General features: G+C 41.5%; 1 protein-coding gene and 1 pseudogene across 4 annotated transcripts in view; both read right to left on the bottom strand.

Annotated features, from left to right (window-relative positions):
• Positions 1-17,927, bottom strand: part of Cnot6l (CCR4-NOT transcription complex subunit 6 like) — an 82,716-nt gene extending 64,789 nt beyond the window's left edge. The window contains exon 1 of one of the 4 annotated variants that reach the window (XM_057771534.1): positions 17,885-17,927. The gene's annotated coding sequence lies outside the window, so the exon portion shown is untranslated. Of the gene's footprint in view, positions 1-15,021; positions 15,048-15,265; positions 15,307-15,841; positions 16,401-17,884 lie in introns of those variants that run through there. The other 3 variants (XM_057771532.1, XM_057771530.1, XM_057771531.1) reach the window with 3 other exon arrangements.
• On the bottom strand, positions 1,183-1,324 carry LOC130876663 (U2 spliceosomal RNA; annotated as a pseudogene).
• Positions 17,928-19,627: the final 1,700 nt, after the last annotated feature.

Raw genomic sequence — 19,627 nt, 5'->3', positions numbered from 1 at the left:
GGTTCTGGCTATGACAAACAATGCTACTATAAACATAGTTAAGCACATGTCCTTGTGGACGATTGAGCATCTTTTGGGTATATACTCAAAAGTGGTATTGCTAGGTCTTTTATTGGTTCCTAATTTTCTGAGAAATTGCCATACTGATATTCAAAAGGGCTGTACCAGCTTGCACTTCCACCAGCAATGCTGGAGTGTTCCCTTTACACCACATCCTTTCCAGCATAAGTTGTCTTCAGTGTTTTTGATCTTGGCCATTCTTACAGGTGTAAGATGGAATCTCAGAGTTGTTCTGACTTGCATTTCTCTGATGGCTAAGGATGTTGAACATTTCCTTAAGTGTCTAACAGCTATTTCAGATTCCTCTGTCGGAAGCAGATCCAGACCAAGTGACTTCTTAATTACTAACTGAAGATTTGCTTTCTTTCCAATCAGTACTAATCCCAAATGACTTTCCTAATTTTGAATACTGAGGATCATACTATCTTGAAACTCTTAGCTTCTGAACCCAATTTTAGTAAGATAAAAGAAAGACGGGGTTTATAAGTTAGAAGACATGACTAAATGCCCAGCACATGCCTAGATGGATCTGTATGTGCTCTCATGTTTCATTTCACTAACATTATGAATTACATATTGATAGTTTACAGGTAAGGAAATTGATATACAGAAATGCTGTGAAACATCCAATACTCCACAGATGATGAGTAAGCAGAATTTCTTTATTTTTAAGTTCCAACAGTTTACTATTCTTGCAATACCAGGTCTATACATGTACTGAATGCATAACATGTTCCTATTCTATTTACTTATTCCAAAAACATACATAATATATTGGTGCAGAGAATTGTCTGTATTCTGTCAATCATGTATTTTAATAAAACGCTGATTGGCCAGGCAGGAAGTATAGGTGGGTCAACCAGACAGGAAGTAGAGGCGGGACGATGAGAACAGGAGAATTCTGGAAAGGAGGAAGCCCGTTCCTCCCATTCCTGTCCAGACCACTGAGAAGCAAGATGTAATCTGCCTGACTGAGAAAGGTATTGAGCCATATGGCTAACACAGATAAGAACAATGGGTTAATATAAGCTACAAGAGATAATAAGTTCCCTGAGCTAATGGGCCAATCAGTTTTATAACTTATGGAAATCTCTGTGTGATTTTCTTTGGGGCTTGCCAGCTGTAGGGTACCGGGCAGGACGGAAACCCCAACGAGCAGGCCCTCGTGTTACAATATATTGTTCCTGGAGAGATAATACATCAGATAGCAAACTGGTAAGAACAGACGCTACACTTGATCTTGGCCAAAAGCCCAAGAAGCAATTAAGTGCTGGAGATAAGCTCAGGAATAATACTTATGTAGCCTATTACTTGACCCTTAACATGGAAAAAAAACAAAACTAACAAACAAAAACCCACCACTATAAAAGAAAAATTAAGTCTAACTATAAAACCTAAGCTAAGTTCAGTTCTGTACATTCCTAGAAAAACAAGCAGAAAAAGCAAGTTACAGTCTTAGTGTACAGAGAACTTTTCAACAAGGCAAAAGTCATTATAATTATTACAGATGAGCCAGGCTTGGGGACACACACTTTTAATTTTATTACTCAGGAGGCAGAAGCAGATAGACCTCTGAGTTCAAGCCCAGTCTGGTCCACAGAAAGAGTTTCAGTCCAGGCAGGCCTATACAGTAGGTAAAACCTTGTCTTAAACATATATATTTATAAGTGGCAGTACCATGGATTCTTTTTTGCTGTTTTTAATATAACCCCTCGGTAAGAAAAACTGTATATATTCCAACAGAAATATTTGGGGTCATGACCAGGCAAGTCATAAAGCATTACAGAAGCATCCAAAAATGTAGACCAAAAAAAAAAAAAAAAAAAAACTTAGTATTTTAAAATATATAATATATATATGACTGTTCTCAGAATGGCAATGATTAACATGAATAGGAGTTTGGAGACAGGGGAGGGTGGAATGAGAGAGGGGAGGAGGGACGGGGAGTTGGGGGAAAAATGTGTATCACATTCTATCCAAACAATTAAAATGAGAAGGGGGAAAAAAGAGCTTAGAGAAGCAAGCATTTTTTATAAAACTGGTGATTTTTTTTTCAGTGCTGTGAACAGAACTCAAGACCTCAGGAATGCTAAACCAAGCACTCTACCACAGAGCTTTGTGTTTTCAGTTCCCAACCCCCATGGTAGTAAAATTTTATATATATCTAAAGAGTAATATTGCAAGGTTTATCAAAATTATATAGTTTCGATTCTGCAAATCCACCTGTAGAAATTTATCCTTTAAAAAAGCATATGGGAGCTGTGGAGGTGATGGAATAGAGTGCTTGCTAAGAAAGCATGGGGGTCTGAGTTCAGGATCCCAGCACCTATGTTGGATCTAGAAGGGACCCAAGGAAGACATCCCAACACTCTGGCCTCCACAAACATCAAGTGAGCAACCCCATACACAAGCAAACAATACATACACAAAAGCATTCAAAGACATCATATACATTTTCACTTTGATAACCACCAAAAAAAAAAAATCAACTCAATTATCAACTATCAGGAGATTGAATAAATTAATGAAGTATCAATAAAGTGGAACCACTAAAAATCATGACTTAAAGAAATATAAAACATGTTCATTACTCACAAACTCATACAGAGAATTACCATATGACCCAGAAATTCCATTCTTAGGAATAATATACTCAAAAAAAAATTAAAACGTATGCCCCAACAAATATGTATGCACTAATATTACAGCAAAACTATTCAGAATAGCCAAAAATATCCACATGCAAACAAAGGCATTTTATTTAGCCATAAACATGAGGACCAGGCAAGTAGATCAGTTGTACAAAGATTGCCTAATGTATACATGGCCCTGAATTTGATCCCCAGCACTGCATAAACTTGATATAGTGATACACATGTCTGTACTGGCAACACTTGGAAAGTAGAGGCAGAAGGACACAGAGTTCGAGATCATCCTTGGTTACATCCTACACAATATCCATGGCATCTTGGAAGCTAGCTTGTGACACAGGAGACTCTGTCTCAAAAAAAAGTACTATTACATGTTACCAAAAGGCTTATTCTTGAAGCATTCATTATGCTAAATGAAAGAAGCCTGACATAAAAGGTCAAGTCTATGCTTCCACTTTCACTAAATGCCTAAAACAGTCAATCCATAAAACCAAGTATGAATCCCAGCACTCAGGAGGCAGGTGCTGACAGTTATCTGTGAGTTCGAAGTCAGCCAGAGACACAAGATGAAAATCTGTCTCAAAACAGAACTTTTTTTTCCCAAAACAACAAAACAACCAGAAAGTAGCTCATAGCTGCAAGCAGAAAGGGGAATTAGACATGCTATTCAATATTAGGCTTCTTTTGTGATTGATATACTATGCATGTAATGTATTTATAATAATATGGCTATACTAAAATCATTGAGATATACTTTATTTTTTTTAAATATTTATTTATTTATTATGTATACAGTATTCTGTCTGTCTGTGTTTGCAGGCCAGAAGAGGGCACCAAACCCCATTACAGATGGTTGTGAGCCACCATGTGGTTGCTGGGAATTGAACTCATGACCTTTGGAAGAGCAGGCAATGCTCTTAACCACTGAGCCATCTCTCCAGCCCCTGAGATATACTTTAAAACAGGAAATTTAGCATTTTGTAATGTGGCACATGAAATTTTAGTGGTATTATAAAAATTTGAAAGCATAAAATACACCTGTGGATAAAAAATTAATGTGATATGTTTTAATAAAAAAACTTATACAATATGATTTTACTTTTATTTGTATGTAAAATATCTGTGGCTATATAAGCCTACTGCTCAGATAACAGTTCCATATACTATACTAACAGTCTTAATTACTATGAGAAAAAATTATCAGGAAATGATCCCCTTTAGTATCATTTCAAGTTTTTCTTTTTAAAGGAGCATATATTAGTTTCAAAAAGACAAAAAGCAACAAAATTATTACCATCTGTAAAGAAAAGTAAATAACTAACACAAAAAAATACACAAAGTTGAGAAAAATCCAGGAGACAATAAGCATATACTGTTAACCTGGGGTCCATGAATTATCAGGGAATCTGTGAATCTGTATACAGAAAGAAACTGTATCACAGATTTCAGAGACCTAGACAACCTACACAGTAGTGATAGTGGTAACTATGACCTTTGTCAAAAACAGAACTTAATATTCATGTCACAATATAGCTGTTACAAAAATCTCAGAATATTTTCACTGCTTTATATATAATGTAATAATATAGGAAAGTACAAATACTTTCATATCACATTTGTTTTTATTAATTTTGGTATTTCAATTAAGAGTTTTGTTTGGTTACAAATTTTTAGGGGAAGAGCTAATTTTTTCTTTTTTCTTTTTTTTTTTTTTTTTGAGACAAGGTGTCATGTATCACACAATATCTCTGAACTCCCCTAAGTGGCCAAGGAACCTTGAACTTCTGATCCTCTTGCCTCCATCTCCAAAGTGCTGGATTACAAGTGAGGGCCATTACAGCCAACTATACATGGTGGTAACAGAACCAAGAGTAAGTGATGCTAATTTGCACTCTACACCAAATAAGATAAACACTCAGCACAACAGGTTCCTTTTCAATCCAATTTATTTCCTTTCATTTACCTTCAATTACTATGCAAAAGAACACAGCCTTCTCCAGGCTATCAATGGTGTTCTCAGAACCTAGCAAAAGTTAACCTACGAAGTTTACAGGTCAGGAAGTCAATACTGAAGACACTCAGTCAAAAATTAAGAAGGGCCTAAATTACGAAAACCACTCCAGTAGAGATTGCAGCAATCTATTTCTCTAACTTTTTTTTTTTTTAAGACAGAATGTCATTATATAGCCCTAGCTGGTCTGAGTGGAACTCAGTATACTGGTAAGACTGGGTTCAAACTTAGAGATCTAGATGTCCTGCGTCTCAAATGTTAAGAGTAAAACTTGTGCCACCACTAACACAAAATTCATTATTCCCTTCCCGGAAACGACTTTTCGGCATATTCTCACTTACTCGGAGTTATCTCCTTCATATAAAATAACCAATGTGCCTTGAAAGCTTTCTTTTTTCATCCCAACATAAATCTATTTTATTAGTTCCTTGAGAATTTCATTCAATGTTTTGATTATATCTACATCACTTTAAACCTATTTATTGATTATATTTTAATTCTAAATCTTAAAAGAAACTTATTCTCATTCCAACTGATACCTCTTGTCTACCAGATTAATCTTCTAAAATTTTCATTTCCTGAAAATTTCATCCATGAGCAGTGTACTTACATCATTTCTACTTTTTCTCCACTCCATACACACACACACACACATATATGTGTATCCATCATTTTGTGTTACTTGATTAATCAACATGTGTTTGGGGCTGAATATCGAAACTGGCTATCAGAGGACTTGTCACTGGATAAAGCTCCTTCTCCCTCTCTCAGAGCCACAGAGTACCCTAAAGCTCCTCATGCAGAAGTGGATCTTGTGAGATTAATCCATTTATACTGGCATGTCGAATGGTGTTGTCATTATGCAGGTCTTGTTAAGGCAACCATATTGTTGAGATTTCATGGTTCTGCTTCCCTGCCCTGTCTTTGCAGCAGGCAATCTGGTTTTCTGGCTCTTATAATCTTCCTGACCCCTCTTCATAGGGGTTTCATTGCAGATCTGCCCAATGGGGTTGAGCACTTCACAGTCACTTATTTTTTGCATTCTGATCAGCTGTGTTTTTTTTTTTTTTTTTTTTTTTTGTAGTGGCCTCCATGTGATGCAAAAATAAGCTTCTTCGTTGAAGGATGAAAGCTATACCTTTCAGGCTGGACTGGTACTCAGGTTGCTCAACTCAAGCTAGGCCTTCTTCAAATGTTCAGGTTAATATTCTTAAACATAAATCCCAGTAATCAGGTGCTCACCTGTGTGTAAGACCCAGCTTCCATCCCTAGCACAGTTTGAAAAAGAATGAGTAAACTTTAAACTTTTATCAACATGCTCAAATCATCCAATGGTTCCCAAAGTCTTTAATAGTATAAGTAAGAGATTTTGGAGCTATACAGTATCTACCAGTAAAAATAAGTGTGTGGTTAACTAATGAATGCTTCTAAAATAAAGCCATATTATAACTTTCAAATTAAATATTAGTTAAAAAAAAAAACCTCAATGTAAGTATTTTAAAAATACCTGCTGCTCTAAAATTAAAATCTGTGTCAATGACCAAAGACAAAACTAACATCCCTTATGTAGAAACAGATCCCACTTAAAATCATGCTTTAATCTGCCCCATTAACTTCATGTTCCTATTATTCAGGTTAACCAGAAGTTAAATTGACTTTCCAAAAACTTAACATCTGCAAATATATATATTTGTTGATGTAATTTCCACTGATTACAAAGACACTTATGTATTTAATACACATTTCCTAAGTTCTTACTATATACAAAGCATTACATATTTCTTATTATGTTTCAAACACTTGAGTCACAAAGATGAAGTATACATCATCTTTATGTTTCAAAATGACATAGTCTAGAAGCAAAGCCAAGACATAAACCAAGTAATTTTAAGACCCTGTGGCAAATTTTATCAAAGAGGAACAGGCAGAATGCTAAAGGCACACAAGGAAAGTCATAAAGCAAAGTCTGGAAGTGTCAGATAAGGTTTCCCAGATTAAGCAGCACCTGAGGTGAATTATTGAAGCAGTCAGTGGGGTCATAAAGTATAAGGTACTGCAGGAACATTTCAAGCACAGAGCAGACTGTAAGTCACTCCCTATGCTAAGCTAGGGAATATCTGAGAAGAAAGAGGAATAAATAATAAAACTGGAGAGGTACTCAAAGAAAAGATCTTGTTGGGCCTTCCTTATAATGGTATGAAATGTGCACTGTATTCTAGGAGACTAGGAAACAGAAAAACATCCTGGAAAACACAGGCTAGGAATTTCAACAACCTAATTGTCAATCCTCCACTTAGTATGTAGACCATCATGAAATCCGTTAAATTTCAGCATTCTCATTAAAATATACAGTAGGAATTAATAATATCAATCTCACCAATACTATAAAGAAAAATGATATTTAATTTAAATCTAACATAGAGACAGTAAATGCTCACACCCTGACTTGATAGTAGTTACTAATTTTTATTTATTTTTTGCTTTTTGTTTTTTTGAGACAGGGTTTCTCTGGGTATCCCTGGCTGTCCTGAAACTACCTCTATAGGTTCAACTGCCCTCAAACTCAGAGATTCACCGGCCTCTGCTTCTTAAGTGCTGAGGATAAAGGCCTGCACCACCACCACCATCCAGGTAAATTTGCATATCTTTAAGTAATAACTAAAAAAAAATTTAGCTGAATATGATGGCTCACATCTGCAATTCTAATACTAGATAGATTGAGACAAGAGGAGTGTCTTGAGTTATAGAATAGCCTGGGCTGTAAAGTGAAATCCTGCCTCAGGTGAAAGAACTTAAATTACAAAAATAATAATAACAGAATATGTAATAAAGATCTTATGTGACCCTCAAAATCAAAATATTTACATCTTTACTGAAAGTCTGACTCAATCTAGCACACAACGTATAACCAGAAAATATTAAAATAGTAACTATTATTATAACTGAAACATTTTAAGTATGAAGTAGAAGATGCAATAAAATTTACAAAAATCTGTCTGATGGCCGGGCGATGGTGGTGCACACCTTTAATCCCAGCACGTGGGAGGCAGAGGCAGGTGGATCTCTGTGTGTTCCAGACCAGCCTGGTCTACAAGAGCTAGTTCCAGGACAGGCTCCAAAGCCACAGAGAAACCCTGTCTCAAAAAAAAAAAAAAAAAAAAAAAAACACTGATGATAACAAATATAAAGGAACAAAAAGAATGTAAGAAAATGATAAGGATGTTGCTGTAACCTATTTCCTTGTTTTCCTTTCATTTCATCTAAAAGGGGGAAAAAAGGACTTCTACCTCTGCTTACTCACCCCTGTAAGTTAACACATTATGTACTGTCCGTAACAGCACTAAATGTTACCGTCAGTTAGCATACTCACTTGTTTGCTATAACCAGACTTAAATTCCCTATGCATGGAATAATAGGCACTCTGGAGTCAAACATGACCCAATGTAAACAGGAATGTTAAGTAACTTGTATGTTTACTAATAAGAAGCTGCGATTGTGGGAGCCCAGGTAGTTTGGATGCTCACCTTAATAGACCTGGATGGAGGTGGGTGGTCCTTGGACCTCCCACAGGGCAGAGAAACCTGCTTGCTCTTTGGGCTGAGGAGGAAGGAAGACTTGATTGGGGGAGGGGGAGGGAATGGGAGGTGGTGGCGGGGAAGAGGCAGAAATCTTTAATAATTAAATAAATTAATAAAAAAAACTGCAAAAAAAAAAATAAGAAGCTGCGATAGCTAGCATATATTGAAGGTATCAGATCTGTTAGATATCATTCTAAACACTTTATGAGAATTAGATCATTTAATCAGTATTTAACCCTGAGATAAGTGCTATTACTATCTTCTTATTACCGATGAAGAAACTGAAACATAGAGAAATTAAATGAATTTCTGGTAGCTACAACATGGAAGGTTCATGGCTCAAATTCTTAAGAATCATACTGTCTATGTCACAGTATTTTCAGAAAGATTAGTTTAGATTACATGTGCAGAGTCTGTGGGAGTGAATTTTCTTAGTTCTTTGTATTTAGTAATCTAAAAAGTATTAGTTCCATCCCACAGTAAAGACTTGATCCAAAAGGGAGGGAGGGAAAGAAAAGCAGGCTGACTATTTTAACTCAGTGAGTGATAGGACACAAAGATAGCATGCTTAGCACCCTAGGTTCAACTTCAACATTACATATTCTAATTACACACAAAACATTGTGCTTTAAATGTCTTCATTTCCTAGACCCCTAAATTCAGTAGCTCATAGTCATTTTAAAAATTAATAAATACATACTGATTGGTTAGGTATGGGTTTGTGGTTCCTTTTAAAATTATTTCCTTTATAAACAGTCTTGTTATATAGCAGAACCTTGTCTTGAACTTACTACTCTCCTGCCATAATCCTCCAACTGCTGAGATTTCAGGTGTCCCCAAGCCCAGTATGGTTGTATGAATGTATGTGAATGTTTCCTAGTTGGTGGACTGGGAAGGACTAGGAGGTGTGGCCTTGTTGGAAGAGGTGTGTCACTGGAAGGTGGGCTTTGAGGTCTCACACCATTCCCAGTTAGTGTTCTCTCTCCAACTTGCTGCTTGGCTACTGCCAGGGTGCCATACCTGCTTGCCTGATATGCTCTCTGCCATGAGAGTCAAAGGCTCATCCTTGATAAATATAAGCAAGTTCCCAATTAAATGTCACACCAGCTAAATAATACTTGTCCTGATTCAGAGTTTTCAAACCTGGAACAATTTTACACTGTTACGTTACTCTTATGTTATTCTTATGGTGTGAATCTAGAATGTTCTCTGCAGACTGGATTAAAGGTTTGGTTAGCAACTAATAGGCTCCAGTTTTCAAGATGCAAAACATTAGAAATATTTACCATAAAGAAATTAACTAAACCACTCAAAACTCCTCCTCAGAGGGGAGTAAGACAGAGAGTGAGGGAGAAGAGTTGGCAGGAAGAGAACGAAAGGAAGGAATAAAAGAGAGGAAAGGAGTGAGGAGGGGAGGAATGGGGAAAGGCGAAATGAATGAGATCCATAGCCAAGGTAAAGGAATACTAAGAGATACACAGTCAAGTTCTTGGGGAAGAAGTAAGCAAATGAGTCAGGGTTTCACACTGTAAGATTCCTGGGCAATGAAAGAATACACTATGACTCAATTAAAATTGAAGTCACCCAGAGATAAAATCTATTTCATGTACTAGAAGTCCAGTGTTAGTGCAGTTAGTAAAGCAAAGATGTAGTATTTTCATTGTGAAGCATAGAACATGGATTAATAATTATATTTTGGTTGTTTACTTTGATGTCTTTGTTGTTATTTCTGGATTAAGACTCATATATATTATTTTAACAACTTTAAAATTATTAAATAGCAAAAGGAAACAGAATATGGCATGGTTCACCTAAATGACATTTCTTTGAAATAAAAAAAAAATAGTAAAAGAAATTTAGAAAGGAAAAAAAGTTCTCTGTGAAATTAAACCCCAGAAACTGAAATTCAGAATTCTGGCTCACAGTTCCAATTGATTTCAAAATATAGGAAACAAATCAAACAGCCAGAACCCAGTAAACCACAATAACTACCAATTATTTCACAGTAAAAGACATGCCTACCAAATGCAACTAAATTTGCAAGTTCTCATAAAATTGCAAACCTTTAAACAGTTGGTAAAGTCCATTTGCCACTCAAGCCTTTCCCATCAGAGTTGTGTCCCTGTCTCCTTGTGGCTCCTCATTCCCTTTCCTCTCCTTTCCTACCCTTTTCCCCTCAAAATTTTACTTTGAAGATGGAAAGGATTTCCTAAGTATTATAATTCAACTTTTAGATATAAGTTTACAAGTATGCATGTTGCACGTATTCTACTCAGTCTTAATAAAAAACCCAGAGCAGAGTCAGATATCAGGGAGTGAAAGCTGGGAGATCAGAGAAGCAGAGCAGTCAGCCACTAGAGAGACCTTTTACCTCTACCAGAGCCTCAGAAAGAAAGGGTGATCCTATCCCTGAGTCCTCAGACTGCATGTGAGCTCCTGTCTTCTCCCACCTTATATAGTCCTCTCTCTGCCCAGCCCTATCACTCCACCTCCCTAGTGCTGGGATTAAAGGCATGTGATCCCAAGTGCTGGGATCATCTTTGTGTGAGCTGTTTCTCGGATTCCATCTCTTGTAGCCCAGGGTGGACTTGAACGCACAGAGCTCCGTCTGCCTCTGTCTCCGGAGTGCTGGAATTAAAAGTGTGTGCCACCAATGCCTGGACTCTTTGGCTAACTAGTGGCTTAGCTCTACACTCTGATTTTCAGGCAAGCTTTATTTGTTAGATCAGAAACAAAATATCACTACATATATACTATCATCTAAACTAATACCCTGAAGCCCTCTGTAGCAAGAATAAACTTACTTCCATCCAGGGTTATTTTTCACATTCACTGTATTTAAATAATGCTCTATAACAAATTCTTGCCAATGAAATTTGGGGAAAGGTCCCTTTCAGTTCTTAAGAAATAGTCTGTGAGCAATGAACAGAATCTGAGATCCTAGGAATGGAGGAGTCACAAAACATAAGGTGCACTAAAGTAGTTACCACAAGACAACAACCATGCTAACCAGTACATTCAAACTTCTGCATGTTAAAGCCCTAAAATTTATTGTAAAGTTATTGCCATAATCGGCATTTAGCAGTAAAGACAGAAATTTCTAAATATTTTAATCCCTCTTAATTAAAGGTGTTTATAGTGAATATTCTGGAAAGGTTGTTTAAAATTCCTTTAGACCACCTTTCAAAATCTAGTAATATTCCACCTTGATTTTGTTGTAATTTCTTTAGTTTAAACAAAAAGGATGAATATTTCCAGTTAAAAATAAACTATCCACATACTTGGCTCTTCTGTTTGTCTGGAGTGGGGGCTTCCTTTTTTGTTTTGGGGGAGGGGTGGTTTGGTTTGTCAGCCTGAACTGAACTACAGGGTTCTGCCTCTGCCTCACAAGGGGTGGGATTATAGGCATGTACCTATAATCAAAGCAGACTGAAGAGGATGTGAGGACAGAGGAATCCCTACTCACTGCCGGTGGGAGTGTAAACTAGTACAGCCAGTATAGAAATTACCTCAAAAAAATTAAAAACAGGGCAGCCATATGATCCAGCTATTATCACTCCTATATATGTATACTAAAAACACTCTATATCCTGAGAGTAATAAACATTCACATTCATATTTATTGATGCTATATTCATGATAGCAAGGAAATGCAATCAGCCTAGATACCCATAATGAAAATGTGGTATACAGACACAATAAAATTCTGGTCAGCTGTAAAGAATAATTTTCAAGAAAATGGGTGGCCTGGAAAACATATTAAGCCAACTGATACAAATCCACAAAGACAAAACCAACATTCTCTCTTCATATGCAGAGTCTAGCTTGTGCATACATATGTATATAAGTGGGAATAAAGTTGGATATTTATATTCCCACTTATACTAGAATGGACTCCAAGAAAGAGTAAAGAGACTTTGAGGAGGGAGACGAAGCATGAAAGAACATACGTGACATGAAATCAGACAGGGGTACAGGAGTAAAACAAAGGGTTAAAGGGCTGCAGTGATAAAAGGGAAATCAAAACAAATTTCTTTGAAAATACAACAGTGATACTTAACACCTTGTATGTTAAAGTTTTATGTAAATCAAAGTATATTTTGCCTACTAATAAAGCTAACCCTATGAACATGTATATTATATATAATAATATATTCACATATATATAATTTTCACTGGTTATATATATAAAAACTTTCACTGAATACTTTGAAATTTTAGAAAACCTCACTGTATATGTACAAAATTTAGAAAATATATTAAGATTATTGTTAAAAACAAAGATAAAATCTAACTAGAGGCACTGATGTTTCTAAGAACCATTTTTTATTTTTAATTATAAGTGTGTGTGTCTATAAATAATTATGTGGAAGCCAGAAGAGTGTCAAATCCCATAGAGCTGGCATCAGTTATCAGCTGCCCAACATGGGTGCTGAGAGTACAACTCTGGCCCTCTGCTGTAGCACTATGTCGCTCAGCTGCCTCTCTAACCTCAAAATTAGTATTTTTCAAGAGACATGAACTTAACTCTCAATGAAATTATTCCCACATTCTCACTGCTCTGTCTTCACCCCCATCCCAAAAAGGAAAGGGGGGCACCTTAAATTAGAACCAAGTAAAATGGCAACTCCCTATAACTGCATAAGGAGGCTGAGGCAGGAGGAGGATAAGTCTGAGGTAAGCTTACATCACAGGGCAAGCCCCTCAAAAAAACTTTTTAAAAAGCAAGCAATTTTAAAACTTGTGATTCTTTTAATCTTTCCTGGTTTTACTTTATATTCCTCACTATTACGGTTTTCCAAAAACAGAAATCAAAATTAAACTTAAAAAAACTTAAAATTCAATGACTAACACATTTATCACTCTATACAAAATAATGTGAAATAGCAAATTATCATAAGAAGGTAGAAAAGCTTTGCTGACACTCAGAAAAGGACTCCTAAAGGTTTTATTTACCAGAATCAATAACATGAACTGGAAGAACACTTTTATGACACAATTCTAGTTCTCTGATCCATTTTAACATTTGATTGCATTCAGACATGTACAGAACTTAGAATCCTCCCCCTGGGGATATGTTACAAAAATTCTTAAGTAATTAAACTAAGGGACTATTCAAAAATAGTAAGCACATCAAATACAGCTATTTACTATAAACTCACATGTAAAGCTCCAATGAAAACTTTATTTCTAGAAAAAGTACATCTCATATGCTCACAAACACTTTCTATATCTTGAAGGCCTAAAAAAAAAAAAAAAATACTTCTTTTGCCCTTCAGTGTTGGAAACCAAACCCAGGGCTTCACACACGCAAGGTGAGTTGTAAACAAAGCCACATCCCCAGCTGTATTTTCTTGGTCCCTAAGTCAGTAAAGCAATCGTTCTAGGTAATTAATGAGTATTTGCACTTAAAAATGCGTTTCAACACTTATAATCAGAGTTGTTGCAGGCAGTACTAAAATAAAGCATCCTCTACGTGCCACGCATGTTTTCTCATCGTAGTCTTACAACCTTACTGAAAAGATTAAAAACAAACAAACAACAACAAAAAAAAAACTCTAGATATTCTAATGAGAAAGAGAATACAAGAACAAATATGAATTTCATGGCCATGGTTCTAATAGGTCTGTAAAAGTTAAAGAGCTTTTCCATTGAACTGCACACATCAGGCTGTTCTTCAAGTGCTGGTAATAGAAAACAGCTTTAACTCCTCCTCTCCCCCACCCCCAGCTTCCCAGCGAACAACATACTGTTTCTTTGTGAGACCAGGTTCAGAAAGAGCAGTCTCTGGCCATCACACTGACCACAGCCTAAAAGCATCCAATCTGTCCTGGGACTCCACCCACAGGCAAGGTCTAACTGTGTGGGCTAAGCACCCCTGTAAAGACAGTGAGGTAAATGGGCAAGGCAATCAGAGACCGTTTATAAATAGTTCTGCGAAGCACTCCGTCTATCAGCAGGTTTACCTTTAGGTCCGTTTTCTGACTTGGTCCTTCTAAAATAGCTTTCCAGGAGCACCCCGGGAAGCCGCTTGGTCTAGGTCGGGGAGACTTGAGGAAAGCATGTTTGGTTGTCCAGGAGGGCTATGCTGACGGGCAACTGAGACCCCGAGCGGATGAGGTAGCATCTCAGGGCGCTGGGCTGGGCTGCCCCTGTGTACGCGCGGCTCAGCTAAACTCCTGAGCACAATCCCCCTAAACAGCCTAAGCTAAATAAGCTGGCCCGGCGAAGGTGACAGCTCGGGGAACTTCCTCTTCTTTGGCGACCTCCTCAGCTCCATGTGTCCACGCCTTTCCCTCCAGGAGGCAGGGCAGGAGCAATTTCAAATTCCCCAGATCGATCCGACCCCACCAGCAGCACAGGCCACGAAGGCCAGTTCCCCTTCCTGCCCCCGCCTTTCCTGGGTGATTCTCTCCCTTCGCGTTAGGGGAAAAAAAACAACAAATCTGGCCAACGCTAAAGTAATCTCCAACAACAACAAAGACGTCTTTACTCGGGCTCGCCCCGCACGCAGCCTTCGGGGAAGGGCGGAGAGGGGGGCTCCGTGGAGCCCGTCTTCCGAGATGGACTGTTTGGATTCACTTTCCCTCGGGGTCCCCCCCCCCCGCCAGCCGGGGAAAGGCCTGCAGTTCGAATGCCCCAATCTGCCTCCGTCTCCCCTCGGGAGCCGTGGGGGCGGCCCAGGCGACCGCCACCCGCGTGTCCCGCCCCCGACCCTCACCTGGCCAGGCCCGGGGCAGCGCCCAGGGCCCGCGCGAGCACGGCGTCCCGGGAGCGTCTGGGGAGGCCGGCCGGCGGGCGGGCGGGAGGCCGGCGGGCGCGAAGACGGTTAGGCCGCGCTGCAGGCCGGCGCGCTTCCTGCCGCGGCCCCAGCCTCGGGCAGCGCGGCCCGAGCCCCCGCCGCCCGCCGCGGGGGCCGCGCTCCCTCCCGCGTCCGCCGCGGGGCCCCGCCGAGCGCTTCTCACCTGCGAGGCTCCCGAGCTCCGGGCCTCGAAGCGGGAGGACCACGCCGCTCAGGGGTCCCCCGACGCCCGCCGGCCCCCTCCCCACACGCACACGGCCGGGAACCCGCGCCCCCTGAGGCGACGCGGGCCGGCTCCCGCCGCCCGCCACCACACTCACACACACGCACACACACGCGCGCACACACGCACACCCACTCGCCGCGGGGCCGCCTCCCGCCCGCCAAAGTCCCAACTCACACACCCACACACGTACGTCCCTCGCCCACCTCACTTCCCCTCGCTCCACTCCCGGTCCTACTCCGGAGCGCGGAAAACACTCTACCTCATTCTCCGCCGCGGGCCCAGGACGAGCAACAGCAGCCATTTCCCCGCGGCAGGGGAAACACCACACACACGCGCACACACAAACACGCGCGCGCGCACCAGGCCCCCACAGATGCTCCCCTCCACACCTCAGACGCAAACACAAACACCCACGCCCGCCCGCTCGCCCCAAGGGCCCGCGGCGGCGGGAGGCCGGGCCCCGGAAGGCGAGCGCGCGGAGCCGGCGGCCCAGGCCCGAGCCCCTCTCCTCACCTGCATTCAGCGCGCCAGGGTCCGGGCGGCGACGGCGACGGCGGCGGCGGGGCGACTGCTGGGGCTGCGGCGGCGGGGGAGGCGGCGGCGGCGGTGGCGGCGGGGCTGAGGGCAGTAAAGACATGCAGGCAGCCCGCCGGGGGGAGAGGCACCGGCCGGAGGGGACGCGGGGCGGGCGGGCCGGGCCGGGCCGCCTGAGGAACCACCGAGGCGGCGGAGGGAGGCCGAGGGGAGCGGAGACTAGACGGATCGGGACGGGGACGGGGTGAGGGGAGACGCGGGCCCGGCCGCGCCGCGCAGGAGAGGGCCCCGCCAGGCGCCGGAGACGCGGCGAGCCGCTGCTGCGAGAGCCTCGCGGAGCCCGGCCTTGGCCTTGGCCTTCTCTTGGGCTGAGGCGGCCGCCGCTGCGGGGATTGCTGCCGCCGAGCCGGGTTTGCTTGCCGAGGCCGGGCCGAGCCGAGAGAGAGAAAGAGAGAGAAGAGAGAGAGAGACGCGAGCGTTCGGTGCCTTCGCTCTAATTCACACACGCGCACACCCCCGAGGGCCGGGGGAGAGGAGTCCGGGCGCTACCGCTTTGGAGATTAATAACAAGGTGCAGAGAGTGCGAGGAGGAGGAGGTTGATTGACGTGGAGGGGCTGGCGGGAGTCAGTCACTCCCCAGCGCCGAGGGGTGGGGTGACGGCGGGAAGGGGCGGGGCTCCGGTGCCGCGCTGCGGGAGGTGCGCGTGCGCGCGGGGCGGCCGAGCCGCTGGCTGGCTTCCTTCCTCGCCCCCGCCGGTGGTGTTTTGGAAAAAAGAAAAAAATAATTCTCCCTGATTAGATTGAGCTGAGGAGACTTGTAGGATTATCAGGACCTCGGTGCTGACGGGCATGCGAGAAGACACGCGGGGACCTGCGTGGACTCGGCACTGATTCCCCCCCCCCACGCTCGCCCCACGCAGGCCCACTGCTGAGCCCAGGGCGTTCTAGCTGGTTAAGGAGATGGCAGGTGAGGCGAAGTGACCCAAGGAAATGTTTTCTCACGTCCTCAGTGGGTTTCTTTCCTTCTTTTCCTTTTTAACAGGTAGCGTGTCTAAGTTACGTGGCGGGAGGTGAATTTAAAACCCTCTGACGCTCGGCGATAACCCCGTCCTATTTTTAAAGCCTCCCTTCTCGCGATAAAATTGTATTTGGCAGTTTGCGGCAGTTACGGCATGAAAACATTTAAGGGTAAACTAGAAATATTATTGGTTGCCGCGTGAATGGAGCTTGCTATTTTAAGTTCGGAGGGATGTGTTTTGCCACTTGAAGGTTTTTCCACCAACAGACCGAGAAGCCAGTTGCATCTGCTCTTCACGACAGAAAGCCGCCTTGGATTTGCACTTTCCGTCCCTGCCGGTGCGTGGCTCTGGGCTGGGTATTTGCCGAGGATGGTCCAGAGGTGTTTACACCGTTCAACACATTTTATCCTCGAGAAATACGTTCTGTTTAGCCCACTAAAGCAACCGTGTGTGGTTGCAGATTATACCAGGCCCTGTTGCTGCGTTTAAAGCCTTTATTGCTTGCGAGGGGAGAAAAGGGATGTGATTAAAATGCAAATCATTTATGAAAAACTGAACTGCCCTTTTCATCTTGTCACCAGGAAGTGTGAATGACTGAAAAAGCCCCTCTGGGCCAAAAAGACCTACAAGCTACCTGTTGTTTTTCCATCCTTGTTCAGTTTCTCCTTCCCTGGCTAGCAACAGCCCCCACCCCCACCCCCAAACACATACACACTTTTTGTAAAAGGTGTTAAAATGATCTTAAATTCTGCAAGACGTCTATTCAATCCCAACTATTTTAGTTGAGGCTGACAAAAATACTAACAATAATTAGTAATCTTTAGCTCGGTAAACAGCACAGACAAGTGACTTCAGGAGTCCAGGGCAGTCAATGAACCTGCCTTCGCTATACCTTATTTGCCATCAAATTTCTTGATACATACCCGCAAAGTAGAGCTACTATCAAATGTTGAAAAAGGTAAATAAATCCTTCAAATTTAAGTCAGATAAATGTGATACTTACATGTCTCGCCCGTCTTCAAATACCTCTAGATGGGTTTCTAGCTCATACACAATAAGCAAACATACATGCCAAGCGTGGTATGTTCTCTCCCAGCCCTGGAGAGACAAACATGTATAGTACCTCACAGTCCTGGCAGGGGAAGCTGACACATAAACAGGAAGTTCTCAGAGAACGAGCCAAAAATGAAAGGTGACACAAATTATTGAACAATGCCTACAGGGACAGATTGAAAGCACTGCCATTTTTACCTCTGCCGTCTGATACTACCCATCACCATCGGCTGCCGTACTACAAATAGTACAGGGCCATTGTGGAATTTTAAAAAGCACTAATAAATCTTGAGGCCCAAATTTACGTACGTAAATGTTCATTGCTGGTGTCTAAATTTAAGTAGTGAATGTTTCACAGCATTGGGGGCAAGGGGGTTAATTAGAACATTTAGAATGGTAAATAATGTTTTTGTCAAAAGCTCCATTGGAGGTGGGGCTGGAGAGATGATTCAGTGGTTAAGAGCACAGCACGGGATGCTCTTCCAGAGGACCTGTTTGATACCCAGCACCTATGTGGAGGCTCACAACCATCTGTGACTCCTGTTCTAGGGGATCTGATCTCTTCAGACTCCCTTGGGCACCAGACACACAGACATACATTTGAACAAAACAAGTACATGAATGTCAATAAATAATTTTTAAAACCTCAGTTGAATCCAGTCACATTCAGATAATCTCTACTCACAGAGGTATTTTCTGTAAGATAGCAAGTATATTGACTCTCTACAAACAAAAGTAAAAGACTAATTTGGACACACATCCCACCCTTGGCATGTTGGAAACTATACCCAGGGATTTACAAGGCCTCCAGCATCCTTTCTTTCCGAATTTTTTTTTTTTTTTTTTTTGGTTGGTTTTTTGACACAGGGTTTCTCTATATAACAGTCCTTCCTGTCCTGGAACTTGCTTTGTACATCAGGCTGGCCTCGAACTCACTGAGATCCGCTTCCTCTGGCTCCCGAGTGCTTTAAAGGCAAACACCACCACCCCAGCATCGCTGCCAAGTGCTTTATTACTGAGGACTAGTGAGCTACAATCCCTAGCTCTAGATGTTAGAAGAGAGACAATCTCCCTGCACTCCCCTGCCTATCCTTCAACTCTCCTCCTCCCTCCTGAGTGCTAGCATTACAGCTTTCTACCACTGTACTGGTTTCCCTGACCATTTTTTAAAAATCATTTTTATAGAACAGAGGTGGTGGTGCATGCTTATGAACTCAGGAGGCAGAGGCAGGAGGATTGCTGCAAGTTCAAGGCAAAGGGCCAGTAGCCTGGTCAACATTCTTGGCCTACCGTGACTACAGAATGGGATCCTGTTCAATAAAAGAAAACTTGCTGGGTATTTTTCATGTTTGTCACGTTTTACCTTTTTTAAAAAAATTATAAATTAGAATAAAATAGAAAAAACCTCTGCCTTGACGATTGGGAATGGAGCTGTAATAAACACGGGAGTACAGATCTATCTTTGGCACACTGAGTTTGTTGATGTTATCTCATTTGTTTCTAATTTGTATTTCCTTGATGACTATTCATAATGATGGGTAAACTAATTTTCTAGAATTAATCAGTACACAATGTATACATTTAAAGAAATGTATTCTGTAAATAAATACAATTATGTGTCAATGAAAACTAAAAGTTTTCTTTTAAAGAGCTTTTGGAGCTAGAGATGTGTCTCAATCATTAAGAGCCCTGT

This window comes from Chionomys nivalis, chromosome 6, assembly GCF_950005125.1.
Source record: "Chionomys nivalis chromosome 6, mChiNiv1.1, whole genome shotgun sequence".
In the NCBI taxonomy this organism is placed as follows: domain Eukaryota; kingdom Metazoa; phylum Chordata; class Mammalia; order Rodentia; family Cricetidae; genus Chionomys; species Chionomys nivalis.
Note: the sequence above shows the minus strand (reverse complement) of the source record. Positions and strands in the feature narration are given on the sequence as shown.